The sequence below is a fragment of the Mytilus californianus genome, unplaced genomic scaffold, assembly GCF_021869535.1.
Source record: "Mytilus californianus isolate M0D057914Y unplaced genomic scaffold, xbMytCali1.0.p SCAF_12, whole genome shotgun sequence".
Classification (NCBI taxonomy): domain Eukaryota; kingdom Metazoa; phylum Mollusca; class Bivalvia; order Mytilida; family Mytilidae; genus Mytilus; species Mytilus californianus.
This window is the reverse complement of record NW_026262604.1, coordinates 39,977,533-39,990,498: the sequence shown is the minus strand read 5'-3', so window position 1 is coordinate 39,990,498 and position 12,966 is coordinate 39,977,533. Positions and strand designations below refer to the sequence as shown.

The window sequence follows — 12,966 nt, the reverse complement described above, 5'->3', positions numbered from 1 at the left end:
ACAAGGGTCTGGATGGGAGGTTCTTCATTTATCTATTCTTTATGCTGTAAATTCAGAAACTATTGCATGCATAAATTTATTATAGCAATTTTTGAAGAATGGACATAAATGTGATATCAATTATTGCTATTTCAAGAAAAGCTGCATACAGATATAATGCATCAGATGTCAGAATGCGAGTTCTTAGTATTGCGATACTTGCCCAGTCGAAATATTCGCACTAATAAAAACCTCACAATAATTTCTGAATTTACAGTATTTTTGCACCCCATTATTCTCCATTTGTTTTGGCCTATTTTTCTCGATTCTTTTTTTTTTTTTTTTTGAGGGGGGGCCTTTTCTCTGTAGTATTGTCCCATTATTCTTTAATCTGTAAACCCCATCCAGACCTTCATAGAGGATTATAAAAATGATAAATCACTGACCTTCTGATTGAGGAATTTTTCTGTGGCAGATAATAAGTCTCACTCCATCAATTCTTACCCAGGCTGAAATGATAGAATGGATATTATTACCCTGTTGTCAGACGTGTGCCTGATAACTCTATCTGTTTATATATAGATAACCAATTTGTTTACAATAATGTGAAAGCATTTTGGAGCTTGGTCAAAGAAAATTATCTATATTTTTGTTAAAAGGTGAGGAAATTTATCAAAGGGAGTACTTTTGGCAGTTTTCCTTGTATTGTTTATCAGTACTGTGCTGGTACAGGCATGTTTTTCAATGAAATCATCAATGATTCAGTTGAAGTAGATCTTATGTTGCAGTTTGGTTTCAATATTACTGTTATATTTGATAAGAATTCTGATATTTTCTTTTTTAACATTAATAAATATAATTTGAAATCTTGCATTATCATGCTTTACACTATAAAATAAGGCCAAAATTGTACCCCTTTCCTAATTATTGAAATCTATCATTTGGCATCAACACTAACATGACTTATATAAAGGTGTAACTAAATACTAACAATAATTTCTTTTACTATTTACCGGATTTGTAATAACATAAGCAACACGACGGGTGCCACATGTGGAGCAGGATCTGCTTACCCTTCCAGAGCACCTGAGATCACCCCCAGTTTTTGGTTGGATTCGTGTTGCTTAGTCTTTAGTTTTCTATGTTGTGTCATCTGTACTATTATTTGTCTGTTTGTCTTTTTATTTTTGGCCATGGCGTTGTCAGTTTGTTTTCGATCTATGAGTTTGACTGTCCCTCTTGTATCTTTCGTCCCTCTTTTTAGACCAATACTGAAAGATTCCATCTTTTCCTTTACAGACGAAATTAGAAAATCAAATAAAATAAAACGAGACAAATGAAAATTGTTTTTGAAAATGAGTTAGAAAATCACAGTGAGGGACTATTGGACATTCTATCACTATGGCAGATAAAATAAGACCTGTGTTTTTGATTGCCATCAAAAGGTTGTTTTTGTTTAGTCGTGTACATCCGATATTTGTCTGCTGTTTTGATTGCCATTGTAATACAATGGATTTTACAAACATGTACAGTTCACAGCTAATTCTGACAATTTGATCTGTGTTACCTACTGAATCTTTTAGGTTCCAAAGCCTGCAATAGGGTGTTCAACAATATTACCTGAAAAAGCTTATAACATTTGAAAAGTTGAGGTGTAAAAAAGAAAGACTTTAAAAAAAAAAAACATTCATAAAATCTTTCATGTAAATTATTCTAAAAAGATGCCAGCAGAATTATTATTTTGTAAGTCAAGGAAATGAAAAGGTTGTAATCAGATTTATTAGGCCAAATAAAAACATTAAGCTTTCCCTCCTATGAAATTAACACATCTATCACAAACAAATCACAAACAAATCTTTTATGTCATGACTCCAGGGTGTTTAATATAAATAATTACAAGTAAAATGGTAATTAATTAACAGCTTTCCAGGTAAACATAGTCTTATGAGATAATATTTGAATTTATTTACTTAATAATGTACACAAATCACGTTACTGTCAGCTGACACTTATATTTATTTATTATTATCATATACGTAATTCAGATTATATGTGAATATGCCTTTAGGTCATAAACATGATAAACTCTGAATACTACCCAGCATACTTTCTTGTACAAGTTTTTCTGTTGTTAACTAAGACATAAATGAACAGAGATGTGGTGTATACCTCAATGAGACAGCAATCTAACAACAAAAAATAACCAAAAGACTTACATCATTTGTTATCTTTAAATCACAGCAACATCATCTCAATGTTTTTTTTTCTCATTTTATAAATATATGGCAAGTAAATTTTATCTAAGCCAAGCTTGAGTCTGGGGCAAGGATCCATTGCAGGGATTAGATAACAATTTCTTGGCAGAACAGCTACATGCACTGGCTAATCATTAGTACATATGTCACAATTAGAAACTGATCGAGTATTTGTTTTCATATTGCATAATTTTCAACACATTGTTTCATAATATCTGGTGATGTTTAAAACTGAAATGTAAGTCATGTGCAAAAACATAATATTCCATTAGGTACATTCTGATTTTTTGCAATTGCATAACTTATTTGATTTTTTGAAATGCTTAACTTATCTTAAAGTACATCTCACCTCTAATTTCAACTGCAAAGCCTTCATATATATTTTTGTATGACCTGTGGCTGTCATAATATTTGTTTACCATTATTCAGTTGTTAGTGAAAAAGGTCAATGAATGATAGTTTTTATAGGAAGACCTCAAATGGTGAATATTTATGTAATTAATTGACAAGTCTTGCAAATGTAAAAATTGCAGCATATATATCAATCAACATAACAAACTACAGTAAAAAGCTAGGATTCTGTAATGTGTGACATCTTAAAACTATTGCTTCAGTCAGCAAATCCCAAGATGAAGAACAACAATAAAATAGCTTTCTTTTGATATACATGATATAGGGAGAGGTTGATTTTAAACATATCTTTCAACTGTAACAATGTTTTAATTTATTTGATTTGTATATTGTACAATATCCAGCTAATTATCCTTTTTCTTATAAAAGTAATTCAGAATAGATTAAAAATTTCAAAGCAAATTATGTATTACCGGTATATACTATTATATACTATACGGTAGATGAAATGTAAGCTATTGCTCACTAATAATATCTCTGCTTTAAGTATTTGGTAATCATAAGCTGATAAGCAATGAATGTAAATACGCAGCTGGGTATAGCATGCTCACATGAAGCTTGCTACCAAATTTCAGAAACTTTGATTTGTAGTTCCTGAAAATATAGTACCCAAAATATCATGGGACGGATGAATTGAAGGACTGTGCAGACAGAAAAGGTTTGACTAGCATACTCCCCTTCCTTTGGAACAGGGTATAAAAGATATGAAAGCAAAATGGTTTCTTTTGAAGGCATCATTCCTTCATCCACAAATCATCTTACCAAAACATTCAGTATACAACATCATTTTAAAGCTTAATTTCCATTATAATTAAATGCATTAAACATTTTTTTTTTTTTTTTTTTAAATGCTTAATTATCTGAAGAAAAAACTTAACAAACCTGACAAGAAAAAGTATCATCTATAACATTCCAACTTCATAAGCAAAAAATTAAATCCTAATAAAAATTCTTGTGGCTTCTCCAACAAATTCCCCAATCATCAATGTCAAAGGTCATAAAGATGAATGAAGCATCTGGGTGAGTAAACATTGATGAGATACAAACAGATGTTATCCTCATTCACACACAAGCTTTGTTGTGATAAAGCTACACATTGCTGTTATAAACATCCGATTGACTTAGATAACAGATGGTTACTTGAGGAGGCAGTTGGTTCAGATTGACCATGACCTTGCTACTGTCAGAGTTGATTAAAGATACGGCAGGCACACTGATACTTGTTCTTAGGGCTGTTCAAGTAATTAATCATAAATATCATTTTAGTTTTTGACAATGGAATAAATTTGTTTGCAATCTTTATAGTAAATAAAATGTTTTTCAATGTAAGTTGTTAAATTGTATTTTTTTTTTTTAAGAAATAAATAATAGGAACATAAAGACCTGTTCCCACTATCAAAGTTTTTGATGGATTTTTTTATATTGACAACCATCAATGAAAGCTTTGATCAAATACTCTGACTGACTTGGATGGAATAGAATCTCAAAATTCCTAAGTCTATCCTAGTTTCAAGAAAAATAGAATGGACTTGGGAATTATCCAATCACAATGCATCTTTTTCTTTGACTAAGTGTTATATGAAAAACTTTGATAGTGACAACTGATAACTTGGAACAAATTTACTTGGTCAAAGAAAACTTTGACTAAGTTAACTTTGATAGTGACAACCACGCTTAATAGTTTGTTTAGTAAGGTGGGAAAAAAAATTGTTTGATTCCATTGAAAATTAGGGTGAAAAAATACAATTCAACAGTGAGCTGACAACACATTTTCTCATCTCTTGCATGGAATTTGAACATGATCGTTTGTTTTTTAATAAAGGTGACAAAAAATTAACTGTCCCGAGATTAAAAATTCATATCATCCACATAAAAGATCAAAAGTCAGTCCCATAGATTGTTATAAACAAAAAATTGCGTTTATAGTCATCAAATTATCACCTAATTTGCAAAAAAGATAGTCAAATAAAAAATAAGCAATGATCACAGTACTGGTAAATCAAGTAATCAAAAATCCTATTCTAGACTCAATAATGATTGATTGTCCTTTATACACTAGATAACTCATAGATAACAGGAACTGTTTACCCTCCGGAGCAATTGAATTTACCCCTGGCTTCATGTCTTTTGAACGATTTTTTTCAGGCATTGTCAGTTTTTTCGATGACTTATTTAAACAAGAACTTAGTTTTCTATAAAAATACAGATGTTGAAACCAAAATGCTCAGGAAGAATGCAGATGAAAACACGTAATATCACATGAACTCTCTTACAATGTATCTAGTCTTTTTACCTCTGACTTGTCATATTGACTTCATAACCAATAGGTCATAGCTCTTGATACAATATCAGCAGAATTAACCAGTTACAAGAAAATTAGAAAACACACCTGGAGAATTGTCTCATTTGCAACTATGCGGTATGGGTTTTGCTCATTGTTGAAGGCTGCACATTGATCTATAATTGTGAACTTCTATGTCATTTGGTCTCTGGTGGAGAGTTGTCTCATTGGCAATCATACCACATCTTCTTATTTTTATACACCTTGTTTTTTCTGTAAATAAAAAAAAAAAACAAAAAACATGATATTGGAATATTAAAGGGAGGGATGAAAGGTTAGACCCCCTTTTTTAATTATGATTTGTTTTTATATAAAAAAAAATCTCTAGGTCTAGGAGTTGACCATCTCTCCCTTTTTATAAATCTAGATATGAGTATGCAACTATCGTTATATATGCAAAGTTTAAATTTGCCATCAAATTCATCACATCAAAGCCATCATATATTGTGCTTTATTTCTTGCCACCAAAACATTTTACTGTATCAACTTCAAAACAGTTGTTGTTGGTCAAAACTTTGAATTCAGGATTAATATCAAAAATTTTCCATTCTTCTAACAAATGTAGAAAAATTGAGAGACCAACTATCCAATATATATAGCAATCAAATTTCTGTGGGATGGTTTAAAACATGTTTGTGAGCCAAGCCTTACAACAAATGAACTAGCTTTTTTCATATTGTAAAACAATAAAATTTCTGTGCCAGTTGCCAGTTACTTTTGGGTCTGGAGTTTCACAAAATGTTCATACCATAATAATGATTATTTCTCCATTTGGCCATATATAAGTTTGCTAAGTAACCAAAAGCACAGCTAAAAGTCATGCCTTTTAAGTCATATTTTTTTCTAATCATTATGACTTGTCTGCTTTCAATCATTCCACATCATTTGACAATATCCATCCCAGCTTCAATTGTAATTAATAATGACAACCCAATCCGAACAAATTTATTGTTCAATTAATCCATTCCCAGGAGCCAATCAATAGGAGCAATGATATCATTGACAATATCACTAAATACCAAACAAACAATGATTACAAAGCACCATCACTTCCCAGTGAGATATCAGCACTATCATTACAATGTATAATTAAGTTGCTTTTATCATATAATGACATTTTACATTTATTGTGACATGTTATGTACATTACTATTAGTGTCTAATTAATTAACTTTTATTACTTTTTGACACTCAATGTGTTTGTTACAAAATATATATTTCGTATCTGAGGATTGTGAAAGGAAAGTCCCAATTGTCATTTTTAACTGAATTACAAAATTGTTTACATCATAAATATTGTGACATTTTTGATACATGTCCATTCTTATCATTTTTCCTTGACAACCCCTTTATCAATTTTACTACTATAAGTCAGTGTTTGTCATTCTATTGACACCTGCATAGGAACAGAATAAAATGTTATTATATAAGTTCCAGGGCAATGGATGGATAAATGGATGTTTAACGTCCAGTGGCAAATTAAATGCATATTCAGTACGAAAACATGATAATATGATATGAATATAAACAAGCTTTGTACTAGGCCGACATATGCTGAGCTGGATTTTCATTGTGCTAGTTCACAAGGTAACAGTCCACAGGAAAACATCCTACCAGGATATGTTATTCTGAATTTGAGCCAACCAAGTCTTTGCTCTAACTCCTAAGTGCTATCCAAGGGCAATGACTGTCCAAGGACAATCAGTCACTAACTATTTAATAAAATAAGAAGATGTGGTATGATTGCCAACGAGACAAGTCTCCACCAGAGACCAATTGTATTTTTCAGTAAACGTATCAGTTTGTAAAAATGATTATTTGTGGATATAGAGGAAATCAGCAAGAAAGAGATTTGAAGCCGCGGTCTATCCAAAAATGTACATGTACTTGATCATAAGCTATGCCCAATCAAGTACAGTCAAACCTGTATGTAAAGGTCACCCTCAGGACTAGAGGAAACTGGATGACCTTTAAATTAAGGTTCGAAATGCATAGGTTTTACTACAGTTGGACAAAAAGATGTTAACAAGACAGGTTTTCACTTCATCCATGTGACCTTTATTGTGAGTTTGACTGTAATCTTATTTCTTTTCATTACTTCTTATTTGTTTATTATTTTGTATTTATTTATGATTATGTTTGAGATCCTGAACATACATTATGTTTACAGATCAGTAATAAAACATTGAAATGCACTGACATTAAACAAAGTTAATGTCACAGTCTGCTTCAATTTGATTATAAACTGTTTTATTAATACAAAAAGTAAGGGGTTTATACCTGCCATAATACATGAACTTACTGCCATGTCAGGGGTTAAAAAATCCACTAGCCCGACTCCAGGGACTAGACTTTTACACCTCGTGCAATTAAAACTTGTAACCGAATATGCCCGGCGGACTAGTAACAAAAAAATCTTGGCATTTCCAAAATAGTAAGTGGAAAATCCCCTCATCACTATTCTATCTTAGACAATCAGATTCAATTACGTCATCCCGGATTCCAAGAATTTGAACCGATTTTGTACATGTTTTAAAAATAGAACAACTAACTCTGGGTGGACCGGTATCATGTATTGATCGCAATTCACGTACTTTCAATATCAATTTCTCAGTACAGGGGGTATTGTACATTGCTTATGCCGAGATTTTCAATTAATGGTACTTGGGTGTATGATGTAATGATCGATATTGACCTGTCTTGTCGGACAGCTGTTAATTTGAGCTTGAAACCATGCACAAATTATTTCTAAACATTTTAGTACGGCCACCACAGGAACTTTGTCAGTTTCAAAACGAAAAACGGTAGATGAAGGGGGTAATGAGGCTGAAAATTTATCCCAAAAAATGCCAAATACGACCAGGAAAAGCGGAAAAAAACATTTATAGTGTCATGGACAGAAAGATTCCCCATGGGCAAGGTCGACTGTTACTGATGATAAACAAGAGATGATGTTTTGTGAATATTGCCGTTATTTTCCTGATCACGCTAATAACGTCTACTTTGTAAGTGGGAACAACAAATATACGAATTGAACCACTGGTTTAACATGACAAGATCAATGAACATGTTTTCTGTGCCCGAAAATATTTAACAACCCATAGTACAAGGGATATCCAAAAAGATGTCTAGAGATCCTTGTTATAATTAATAAATTTATTTGATTTATTTTATCAAATACTGTGTATAATGCCGCATTCAAAACAAGGGACACCCACTCTGAATTTGTAAGGTATACTCGGGCTAGCAGGTCAGTTTTGATGGGCTAGCAACTCTTTCAACAGGGCTAGTAAAATCCTGCTACCAATAAGTCCTGGGCTAGTGAGCTGTAACAAAAAATTTTAACCCCTGCATGTCAATTAGATTTAATGACAACTCATCATGAAAGCTATTAACTTTTTTAGTTTTCTTAAGTAGGAATATGAGCTTACAACATACTTGTTGTTTTTTGTCTTTATCTAATTTCTCAAATTAGTTTGTTGTTGGGCCACACTTAAAAATATATTTTGGTTTGCCCAAACCCTTCACAAAGGTAGAGATCGTGGGTAGGTATGTAGGCAGTTTCTTTTTTTTTCGTCAAAGGAGAAATTGAAGTGTCAGATGTTTTTTAGTCTTCATGCCTATCCGATTAAAAAAAACTTTTTCACATCAGGACAATAAAAGATTTTGAGTAGGCAGTTATTTTGTGGGTAGGTAGGGTTAGGGCAAACAAACATATTCTTTTCTATGGCCTTGGTGGTTGGTGTGGTCAGTTGTACTGTCCACATGCGCTTAGTGAATGACAACAACTATCCCCCCCCCCCCCCTTTTTTTTGTTGTTGTATATACTAAATACATGTATTGTTTCTCCTATAAGGTGTTACCTCATTACACTTATAATAATTGATCATGGAAAATAAAGACTTTTTACTATCTAGAACCACTCTTTCTCCAGTTTGTTATAAAAAAAAAACATTTTATTTTTGGATTTAAAAGTTTAATGTCAATATTTTAAAAGTTTTGTCTCTCACAGATCATCATTTTATTGAAAGGCTGAGCAATTTAATTAAAAGATCAAAAAAGGTTTGTTAGTAGGTAATATTATACATATATAAAATTTCAAATACTTAACTTATTATTATACTTTTCAACTTGTCACCCGCCATAAAAGATAGAACTGCTTGTTAGGTAATAATAATATCATAAAATTTCAAATATCAAAACTGTAAATTCTTTCAAATTAATACCAGTCATCTCATTTATTGTGCATCCTATATATCTAATAAATAACACAAAAATACATGTACCTAAAAACTTTAAATATTACCTGAAAAATTCAAAATTTCCTTTACTGTTCTTCCTGCACAATGGAAAACGTCAACCACAATGCACAACTATTTTTCAGTTTAAATCCATCAATCAAAACTTCTTGACAAGATTTCTGTAAAATGAACACACAAGAAAGATTTTTTTTTATTTTGTGCAATACACAGATGTAATTTGTCACCTTAAAACTTGTAACTATTACATCACGAATAACTATCTGTGACATGTGGTGTTTTAATGATTAAAATAACATGCATACACCTCCACAAATAAATTATAAATAATAAACAGACTTCCGTACATAAAAGTGTGTGTATAGTAAATAAATAAATAGTCTATTGTCCAAAATTGGGAAATGACTATGCATAATTCTACTTGTCCAATTGACACATTTTTTTAACTAGCTTAAGAGTTTATCAAGTGATTTAAGATAAACAAAAATGTAAGTAAAATCCTCACTTTAGGTTTGCTGGAAAACATAAATAAATAAGTTCATATGGTAAGGTTGCAACTATCCACCAGAGATAAAAGAACCAGGACATACATTTTGGTCTTATTATTTTTGTAAAGTTTAATGAAGTTTAAGGATATTTCCTTGGTTTCCCTTTCAAAGATCAGCTTCATCCAATCATATAAGAATTAACTTGACCTTGGTCCTTATGAATGTTAGGATGTTTTAAAAATAAAATCCAATCACATTGAGATTCTATAAAACTTTATGTTACAGTAAAAACTATAAACACATGATTATTGCCAGAATTAATTGAAAAAATGTAAGCATTTGTCAGCTAGTCTACATGAATACATTTTTTATTAACAAAATAATTTCATATATTTTAGTATTTTTCTTAATAATCAAAATTTGACAAATTTATATATGCGTGGAAAATATTACAATTTCATTGATATTTTTAGTCTCATGCAGCCATAACCACCAACAGGTTAGCAAACAATATGGAAAACCCTGATAGGAAACCAAAAACCAAAGGTCATACATAGGGGCTGGTTTACTGTTTAATCATCTATTTTGAGCCAAATAACACACCAAGATTAATATATTTATCATCAATGTACATGCAGTTTACTGATTTGGATTGTAAAGCCTATCACAGGTTTTTGGTGGGGTTCATGTTGCTCAGTCTTTAGTTTTCTATATTGTGTTTTGTATATTGTTGTTTGTCTTTTGGTCTATTTTTTTTGCCATGGCGATGTCCATTTTGGTATCTTCCGCCTCTCTTTTGGTATCTTCCGCCTCTCTTTATCAGTAAACAGAAGTGGATACTATACCATACATTGATAAAAGGCATATATTACATGATGAATTGGCAAAAATAGACGATAAAAAAAATAAAAAAATACTGTGATTGAAAATTTGTCTCCAGTATCCCAGTCACTGTAATACACAAAAGTGTACTGTTATATAACTTACCTTAAAATCTTGCAGAGAAATTGAGTATCTTTTTCTGTCCTAATTTTACCGTTAAGGCACATAAACCTTTGATCTAAAAAGAAATTTGAACATGTATTAATATTCAGGTTTACATTTGATAGACCTCGTGGATATAAATGTGTCATAAATCACATCATCTGTTTACCTTTAATCCTTTATATTACAAATTAAACTGTGAAATTCATGTCAAAAGATTTTCACTTAAAATACTGATCATTAAAATCATTATAAGCCTTTTGCACTTCCCTTTGTTATCAGTAGAAATGAATCAGAAGTGGGTAGATAACTGTCTCAATACTTAATGGTTCAGTGAATTTGGTCCATTAGTATTAAAATGAGATATTTGGGGACGCTTAACAAGACACTGATCATTTTATATAGTTAATGTAATATTTGATGAACAATCACAAAAGGCTATTTAACTAGAGGCTTAAGGATGTAGTCAGGTGAAATTAAAAATATCTGGAATTTAAAATTGATACTTTATATTAGAAGAGCATTAGTTAAGGAACACAATAAGCTAAAAATATTGAGAAGTTATGGAACTCCTTTTTGAGATATTTGATTTTTAAAAAATGGTGGGAAAAGTCTGACTCTGCAGTGGTGGATCCAGAACTTTTCATAAGGGGGGGGGGGGGGCCCGCTGACTAACCTAAAGGGGGGGGGGGGGGGGGCTCCAGTCATGCTTCAGTGATTCCCTATATAATCAACCAAATTTTTCCCACAAAAGGGGGGGCCCGGGCCACCCAGGGCCCCCCCCCCCCCCCCCCCCCCTTGGATCTGCCTATGCTCTGACTTATACCTTTTATTTAGATTGGCATTATTTTAGTCTCAAATCGTAAGAAAAGAAATCCAGAATCTGCTTAAATTTTAGTAAATGACTGTTTATGAGCTATTGAAGTCTTATATGAAAAGAAAAGATGGTGTTATGGAGCAAAATAGTTTACCCTATATCATCTTTCATAGGAAAAACCCAAGGAGACTGAACATCTGACCAAAATTCCTAAACCTCACCTAACTACATCCTTAAATAATCATGATTGCTCACTTGGCATATATTTACAATACTTATTTCTACCTGGATATAAGTAAGGTTACATTTTTGGTTTAAGGCAGTATAAAGAGTTATTTTCAATTGATGTAGTCTGGTGAAAAGATTTAAAATTGAATAGAATTTTAAACAAGAAAAGTTTTTGATGTTAAAGCCAATATAAAAATAAAATATGTAGTATGAATACTACTGACAACTTTCCACCAGAGACCTAATAACATACAGGTGGGGTGGGGGTGGGGGTGGGGGTTGGGGGTTGGGGGGAGTCCAAATAGTCTTCATGGAAATGAGATGTGCAAATGCTAATACAACTGCATACCAAATATCATTGACCTACCACTATAAATGGTTCCCCATAAACTGACCTAATCACAACTCAAACATTGTTGATGCCGTCGCTGACAAAAACAGCATACCTAAGTCTCACTTTTTTACTCTGTCAAGGCAAGACTGAAAAAAGGTGAAAAATACTGAAATAAGTAACAAAAATCTAAATAGTCATATCAACCAGCCCCGACAATATCGACAAACTTATAAGTATTTTCAAATTTCGTACTATTGACATCTTAAAAATATTGGCCAATCAGAGTATGATTTTATTGTTGAAGCCGTATCTTTTTAAGGAAAACTATCCCAAGACATATAAAATATGAGATCTCCTTAATATCAATGATTTTTAAAACTTTGAACAATAAAAAGAAGATAAGACAATATCATCTTTGCTAGCCAAGGGTTACGATCCACTTCCCTCCTCTCCACCCTTGGCAGATTAAGCCAACATTTGTGATAACAATGTTGCGCCATCTATCGGTAGATTAAAGTCACGCCCATTCCTAATACATTATTCTTGACAAATGGTAGCACTTGAATTCTTCAATTTGGAGGTAAAAACACGGTAGCGTCTAGATTCTACACACTTGGTCAGAGCTCCAGATAAGAATTCACAAATTGGGGTTTTTACCCACCATTTTTTTATGTAATTGGGTGATAAAGTATTTTAATTGCATTATCAATTCCAATTCACCCCTCAAGCAAATATCAAATTGGGTTTTTCACCACCAAGCTCCTTAATGTATTGGGTTTTTTCATCAACACAATATTGAATATTTAGGCATGTTATAATCACATTATATCAACCCCAGATGTGTTTCCATCTTAAATGTGTTTCTTTCTT

At 32.0% G+C, this 12,966-nt stretch overlaps 1 long non-coding RNA gene across 2 annotated transcripts; it reads right to left on the bottom strand.

The window, feature by feature from the left end:
* Positions 1-305: 305 nt before the first annotated feature.
* On the bottom strand, positions 306-11,009 carry LOC127721811 (uncharacterized). 2 transcript variants are annotated; one of them, XR_007991482.1, is made up of 4 exons: positions 10,887-11,009; positions 10,721-10,793; positions 9,293-9,406; positions 306-488 (listed from the first exon to the last, which is right to left on the bottom strand). It is a non-coding gene; the product is annotated as an uncharacterized LOC127721811 (long non-coding RNA). The 2 variants fall into 2 exon arrangements; XR_007991481.1 differs by having other exon boundaries at positions 10,721-11,009.
* Between the last annotated feature and the right edge of the window lie 1,957 nt (positions 11,010-12,966).